This window comes from Ylistrum balloti, unplaced genomic scaffold, assembly GCF_031769215.1.
Source record: "Ylistrum balloti isolate Yb309-2 unplaced genomic scaffold, AGI_CSIRO_Ybal_v1 Utg370028, whole genome shotgun sequence".
NCBI lineage: Eukaryota > Metazoa > Mollusca > Bivalvia > Pectinida > Pectinidae > Ylistrum > Ylistrum balloti.
Window position 1 is genome coordinate 434,719 of NW_026782092.1, and position 8,633 is coordinate 443,351.

The window sequence follows — 8,633 nt, forward strand, 5'->3', positions numbered from 1 at the left end:
TTCCTTGTAGATACAAAGTGGCCACCTAGCCAAGTTTATGCTATCTATTTATTGGTACCTAGCCGCAACTGAGCTATATTGATTAAATAAAAAAACGCTCACCGATGGGTGATTAATGATCGAAACACTTGCAAGTAACCCAAACGTGTATTGTCTGTAGTCATACAGCTGACTGGAGATGTTTGACTGTAACCATCACAGTGTTAATTAAGGTGGAACGGTTGACGTACTGTGAGAAATAAAAGGTTGTACACAAGACACACAAGTGGAAGTGCACCGTTCTACATGCAATAAAATAGATTGGTACGATATAATGATTTAAAATGCATAATACACTTGTTTCGTCATTTTAGGACTGTCCGATCAGTTTCGGAGCAAACTACTGAAATACTAGGTTGCAGTGCTTCGTATGTTGTGTTACAAATTTAGGAAATTATGTTAATGTTTCAATGAACTATGAAATCGTTGTTTTGGAAGAGAAATTTCATGTCAGTATTTAAATCTTAATTGATGAAATTCTGTATACAGGCCGCGGTATCCTGTCTCTCGGCGCTCAGATGTTTAGAATGCGAAACGAGGTCACGTGACGCATGACGTCAAAGTCTTTTTTCTGCAATGATGATACTCTATTCACCAAATAAGACACTACTACACAGGTCACACCTTTATTCATTTACAAACGTTCAAACTTGTTTTAAATTGAAACCCACCTTCGTATATAGTTTTTGTTTACGTAACGATATATAACATGGATTTTTTTTCATGTTTTTGAATGGAAAGCAACCAACAACTGGACATATAACATTAATCTTGAACTCCTGCTCAGTGAAAAATACACCCTGTTTGCTTCAGAGTTGAAACATTTTTTTTTAAATTAAAAAATAAAAAAAAACAATGATATAAAATTGTAAATGCAAAGACATTTTACGTATTTCTATCGGCCTCGTTGTATACTGATGGACAACAACTCTCGACCATATGGCGCTAGACTCTGTGAATTGGTATTTCCAAGCAGAAACTATCCGGACCATGTGGACGGGCCTAATCTGTCATCCGACCTTTACCCGACGCGTGGTCAAATGACAGGAGCTTGCTGATGCTCTTTGTCAAGTTTTTTGCCTTATGGTAGAAATACATTTACTTTAGAATGATCCCTAAACTTTTGTGACCTGAATATATGATAAAGGAGAAGTGCCAATTTAGGCTTTCTGGTGGCCATGACGAATACTTTTTATTTTTTGTCTATTAAAACCTTGAGGTCAGACGGTAATGACTTGACATTAATCTAAGGTCAGCTCAAGGCTGTTCAGTTGTTATAGGGTCACGAGTGGGGGATAAAATTCATAATTATTGCAATAATTATCAAATTAAAATATTTTTTTTAGTTTTTTTCTCTTAAATGTCATTTGATGATATATTTCAAAACCTTCATTAGAAAAAATGACCAAAACTTATGCCATTGTTGAAAAGTAGGTCACGGTAACTAAGTGCCCTAATTACTAATTAAGTCACACTTGAGCACCGTTTTTTGTCTTAATGCATCTATAAACAATACGTTTATCACGTGCAGTGTATTTATTTGAAATACTTTTGTATGAATAGGAGCAATGAAGAAGTTACAGTCAGGGTAAGAGAGGCATGCCATTTAAATAGACTAGTTACAATTTAAAGTGCAAGAGCACTAGTCACTATCTTATTCCGGTTAATGAAAATGAATATTGAATTATACTGTATGAAAAATTATTTCAAATAATTTTCACAGTATAATAATTCTTCCGTGCATTAGTTGTATTCTTGAGCTTTAACATAAGATGGTTTGACACTAGAGCTTTAACATAAAATAGTATGACATCATGACATCTCCCTGATGTATACCTTGTTAATGGTCTTGTTTCAAACACTAGCAAACTTCAGTAATCTACAATGCAGTGTATGTAACACATGGTATATCCAGATATATAAGTATACTTTGTTCTGTGCAGTTCGTACATGTATTGACTTATGCACATATCTTGTGTATCACTAAAATGTTAAATATAATTTCATTCATACAAGAATGACATATATGTAATAGTATTATAGTATTTTGTTTAGTTTTTATTAACTTTTTGTTATTTTTGTAAAATGCTAGTACACAAACAGTGTACTTGCTGCAAAGCAGATTATGAAGTCAGAATAAATTGTCTGAATCAGGCAGATGTTCTGTCTTTCGTGAAAGATAACATCAATAAAGATTTATGTTTAGGTGACCCTGTATGTAAGAAATGCAGAGGGAGATTCAACAAACACCATGAACCAGTAGAGCATTCTAACAGTGGTTTAGACCATCAGAATGAGACATCTGACTCTAAAAGAATCAAACTTGATATTCCACGAGCTACGCTTACTGAATCGCGATGTTTCGTTTGTGGAAAGTCCAGAGATGAAAAAAGGTGTACAATCTTTGGATTGAATATTCAAATGGACTGACCCCAATATCAGGCTGATATTGTCAATGTAAGGTTGAGGCCAGAGTAGTCGGCTGCTGTGCCCACATTGCATCTGTCCTATGGTATCTTTCTTATGACCGACACCAGTCTGATACTGCACGAACAACTGCCTCCTCAAGTTTCCTTAGTTGTGTTGATGACGCAATGACGGTGGAGAACTGTTCAGATTTTGACAGCGACAGTGACTCCTAAATGAATATCCCAACACCACCATTCCCCTTACTAAAGCAGTAAACAAAAATACAATCCTGTAAGTAATAGACAAAGGTCATTTATAATCCTGTGAAGCCTGGTGATAATTTTTTTTCCATTATAATATCACCCATATTTGCAAAAAATATTTCAAATAAATACAATGCACGTGATAAACATATTGTTTATAGATGCATTAAGACAAAAAACGGTGCTCAAGTGTGACTTAATTAGTAATTAGGGCACTTAATTACCGTGACCTACTTTTCAACAATGGCATAAGTTTTGGTCATTTTTTCTAATGAAAGTTTTGAAATATATCATCAAATGATATTAAAGAGAAAAAACCTATTAAAAAAAAAGATATTTTAGTTTGATAATTATTGCAATAATTATGAATTTGATCCCCCACTCGTCCCCCTCTATAACAACTGAACAGCCTTGAGCTGACCTTAGATTAATGTCATGTCATTACCGCCTGACCTCAAGGTTTTAATAGACAAAAAATAAAAAGTATTCGTCATGGCCACCAGAAGGCCCAAAATGGTACTCCTCCTTTCGGTGTGCGAGAACCAGAAGTCGGTGTTTCGTTTACATTTAAAGTTTTCATATCTAAAAAAGAGTCCAACATTTTCAAATATTTTACGTTTTCATTTTGCAAGATTTTGAAAGTACATACTTTAATAATTTAAATGATAATTAAATAATTTGGAACAGTTCGTGCTTATTGAAAAAAATATGATTAAATAATGCACATTGTCTTACACCCATTGCTCGCAGTACTCCGTCACATCACAGGCCCTAGGGACCTTTTCCTATTTTTAAACGCATGCCCTCAAGGTGCTGCACAAATCACCAAGTGGAGTTTAAATTTGTTCTTTGGAAAATTATCTTGTTATTGAAAGAGGTCCTTTTCTAGATTTAACAAACAGGAAAATTGTTTGGTTTCGATCGAACTTATCTGAGGCAAGTGTGGATTTCCGACGGAAAGTTGTTTCTGATCGGAATAGACTGTGGCATAGTCAATCGCTATACATGTATATGCATATGCATATTCGGCAAAGATAAAGATGACGATGAAGCACAGTAAACACATATTTTTGCATTGGGTCTATGGTCTATGTATCTAACATACAGAACGGAATTTGGCAACAATTGATCAGTATTTTTGCTTTACAGTTTTACCAACTGATTTTTTTAATAACATTTGAATTCTAATGATTTTGTTTGATCACGAAAAAAGGTCTGAAATTAAAGATTAAAGAATACATCATGCCTACCTGTACAGGTTTAGAAGATCAAATGAAATTACAGTAACATAGATCAGATTTCAAATACATAGGGTGTTGGCCAGAGGAGATTACTGCAGAATTGTCATTGGAAGGGAGGTAACTCTTTCATTAACGCTAAAACACTATACAAACGGTAGGTAGACTAAATATAGAATTACTGTAGATTATAGGTATTACGTCCAGGAACACTGTTATAGTTATGTAGTGACTGTTACATTCACAGTGTAATTTATAAGTTCTAGTAATAGGTCATGATTTCGACCAAAAATAACTGAGAGTTCTACAGCCCTTCACGTGTGCCTGGCTTGATCATACCAATGTTAAACTGAAAGAATACAATCCAGAACTCTTCTTCTCATCAATCAAACAATCAAACTAAGCAGCCCTACCAAATATGTCATACATATCCACACAGCTTCCATTCAATTTTGCCTTATAGGATTAGCTGATGCTTTATACACAAAATATATGTATCCGTGAATTTGATTGGTTAGTACGCTTTTACGCCGGTCAAAACATTTCACAGGATGTATCATGACAAAGTAGTTTAATACGGCTGTATTTGAAAGAGTTTCTGTCCTTTGTTGGTTTCATTATGTGAATCTCCAATATCAGTTTTTGACTGATTTCATACAAACATGGTATGTAGGTTTAACCACCATGACAAGGAGTTGTGTTTTATCTGAATGGCAGTGTGAATCAAACTTTGATTTCACTTTTTAAAAAAGAGGTGCTGTCCTTGCTGTTATCCAAAATGTCTTACGTCCGCGGTCCGTAGCCCGTGGTTCATCCGTGGTATGGACGTTCGTAAACTCTTATTGTTGTAGGTATCCCGTTAGACGTACCGAATGGATCTTTTACAAAGTGCAAGTATAAATGCCCCCTGACACGTGATGGGGGCACTTATGAGTCCTGAACTGATCATAAAAACAGAATGGCTGTCAGGCGGCTATTTTTCATTTGGACAAAAACAGGTGTTATTGCTATTTCTTGAGATGAACTGGATGGATCTTATCAAATTCCATAGGTAAATGACGAAACCCTTCTTTGGTCTCTCGTTGTGCCCCTTTGATCATGAGTGTGATCAGAAAAACGAAATGGATGACCGGGTAGCCATCTTGGATTCTTATTTACCGAGAAGTACTATATGAGTCAAATTTCATATGTAGATTCAACTTGATCACTAGTTGTGCCGTCTGATTTTGGGATTGATGATAACAAAATGGCCGAAAAGCTACACTATTGAATTAGGGAGTTTAAGAATATTATCGCTATTTCTCAGAGGGAACTTCAAATTTCAGATTCAGAGCAAAAAAGAGGAGATATTCACCTTTAAAAAGTAAAAAGAAAGATCAGACGATGACGGTCGTCAAGATTCCTGTAGGATCTCTTGTCACCATGTTAATATTGTCTGGAGACCTACCCTCTCCGTTGTCAACCAATTCCTTTCAAACTTAGTAGTATTTATCATCATAACATGAAACTGTGGGGGTTTTTGAACGGCATCTTGATCCGACTGTATTTGGGAGAGTTACTGCCCCTTGCTTTTTCTTAACGTTATCATTGATAAAGGTCTCTCTCAGATTTGCACCGATTTTTGTTTTTGCTTTTAACTTGACAGCTTTTTAATCATGACATGGAATTGTGTTTTCCTTACACAATAATTCGATTCAAAATCGTTGAAGGAGTTTTTTCCTTTTCAAAATATTTTTTTTTTCTAAACGTAAATTTGCTTCCTCGATTTCACACCAATTTCTCTGGATCTTTTGGAGTTTTTAACTATTTCATGAAATTGTGTATGCCTTCATGGCATCGTGATTTTACAAATTAAAATGAGTTATTGCCCTTAGTCTTGTTCAATATTTATATTTTGTCCGGATATCTCCTCCCTCAGGTTCAACTTATTTATTTGAAATTTAGTACATGCAATGGAGCGACATCTAGCCTCTAAAACCAGTAATGACTGCGTATGGCTGTAAGTTATTACTGAAAGATCCATGTCAAATCTTCATCCGAACTAGAGAAATTGATAACCACGTACAGGTCTTAATGGGGAATATGACAAGTGATGGAGATAAATTAAATGTACATGTCTGGGTGATATTTTACTACACAAAATGTCAACTTATTAACCACTTAAACACTTTGAATTTCGTCAGAACATTGTATCAGTTCAGTTTTTTTTCTGTTTCAAACATGATCAGCAACAAAGACTTGTTTAATGGATATTATGTTTGCTTGTTATAAAACGCTTTGGATTCCATGAGACTGAAATGTCAAACTAAATTTGATACATTCTTAAACTCTATTTGGGCTTGTGAGTCACACCGGAACAAGATGAAGATACAGAAAATTGTATTAAAATGAAATAATTTAATCGTCTTGATGGAACTGGTTACAATATCATATAATTATAAACCGGCCACAGGTTGTCACGATAGCAAAATAATTTACAGAAAAAGGTTGAAGCACATGCTATTTACAATAGCTTCTAATTTTAATGGATGAATAGTTTTATCATGTAATGGCAAAATGTATCAGTAAACATTAGAAAAAACAAAAACAAAAAATCAATGAAAATATCAAAAATAAATATTATCATTTAACAAACCCCAGTAAAAGCAGAAATAAATGAAATAACAATAACATGTTAATGATAAACCTTTGCCGGAAATTACAATAATATTATTATACCACATATATTCCTATATACATAATCACAGCTTATTCCATATAGATGGTGGATTAATCGTATCAGCTTGTACGGATCATTATTGCCAGCTAGGATGGAAGTGGGAGTAATCATACTGTATGATGTCGCCGGATTTCCGGTAAATGTCTAGATATATTTCTACGCAGTTGTCATCGACAAGCTTATATAAAGTATAAATAAACGGATAATAATAGCTTAGCTACAACAGGTAATCCATCTAAAGCTTTGACATACTGTCGAACCTCGTTATCTCGAACTCCTAGAACTCGAAGCATTTAGTATGTCCCAGTCAAACATCACACAAAACATAAGAATTCACTGAAATAGAATCCTCGTGTATCTCGAATTTTCCAACCGTCGACTTCGAGATAACGAGGTTCGACTGCAGGATAAAACATCATCTCATAGTCATGAAAAGTACCTTGAAATTGAACAGCAACCTTAACCACTTCTTTCCAGCTTTATGGTATTTTTAAATTGATTCCGAAGCAAAAAACGCAAAAGGAAACATAGCACTTAGATTTTCTATCGTTTGACAATCGATCTGAGATTGATTGGTTTTCATTATTTCCAGACTAAAGGTGTATTGATCACACACACTACACCGGTATTCATTTAATCTGATTGATCCACAGAAAGATTATTCACGTCTTTGGTATTTCGAAGTATTGGTGCGAATGACGAGATTACATATAGAAAGCGTTGCTTTCATTTGTTCAGAATACTCTGTTTTTCCCGAATATTTTGATAATGAAAATATTTGATCCAAACAATTCCATATTTCTCTTTTCAACAATTCAAATACTCAATATATTGGGAATAAGAAATATATGAAAGTGTATTAATGAAGTATGCATTATATATATATATATTTGTCGACAAATGGTAAATAAATCGATGAGATAGAAATTGACACCTCTACAGTTGCTCGCATACACTAAACTTTTCTTTAGTACACTGTATATCTAGGGTTTTACCGAGATCTGACCGTAAACTCAAGCAGTTTGTATCACCGAGTGAGGGGGCACCGGTTGTGAACAGGTCTATATTCACCATCGTACCGTCGGAATATACCCAGGTACCGTCTACTTCCTCGTCCGTCCCATCCACATATACTTGCACATTGAGATTGGTAACAAGGGTGGCTATTTTTTCACTGGTGTCAACTTTCGCTAGTTTACCTCCCATGCTGTTACAATGAAGAATGGCATTCTCATAATTATTTCGCTGAGAATCTTCAATTCGATAGCAGAAATTTACACGTTCATCAAACACGAAGTAGTTTGTATCACATACCGTGCAAAGAAGTGACATTGCCGACCATTGTCCATCTGTCTGACACCACGTGTCCGGATTTCCTTTCGTCACTCTTCCACTCTGACAACTGTATGTGAGGACCGTTCCAACTGACCTATCTGGTGTATTGGGAGTCGTAGCGCCTATCACAGTTGGCGGATTTCCACACTCGACCGGATTCCGACCTTGAGTAGTGGTCAGTTTAGTGGTCAACCCTGTGGTTGATAAGGATGTCTGTGTGGATGTTACTCTTGTTGTATCTAATTTGCATTCCTTTGTCACAGTCGTTTGAATATATGAACAGTTTGTTTCCAACCAGGGCAAGCACTTTGAATTTCCATTAGACAACTCCACACATAAAGACGACAAATCACAGGAATGACCAGCACACGATTTTAATAGTTGTGTTTCAAAATGCATTAACCTCGTTCTTGTTGATGCTACTTCCTCCTGGTTGGACGAAGTAGTGATATATGTGTCGTTATCACCAAGGTAACAGTTCATATTCTCTAGGTTATATGCCACTGCTTTGCAATTTGTCCGTAATAAACATTCCCTAGTACATTGCTGTAGGCCAATATGTTCAAATACCAAAAATACTTGCTGAGGCAGACGTTGTTTTACTTCAAATTCTGTGTTTATGAAGTTGTC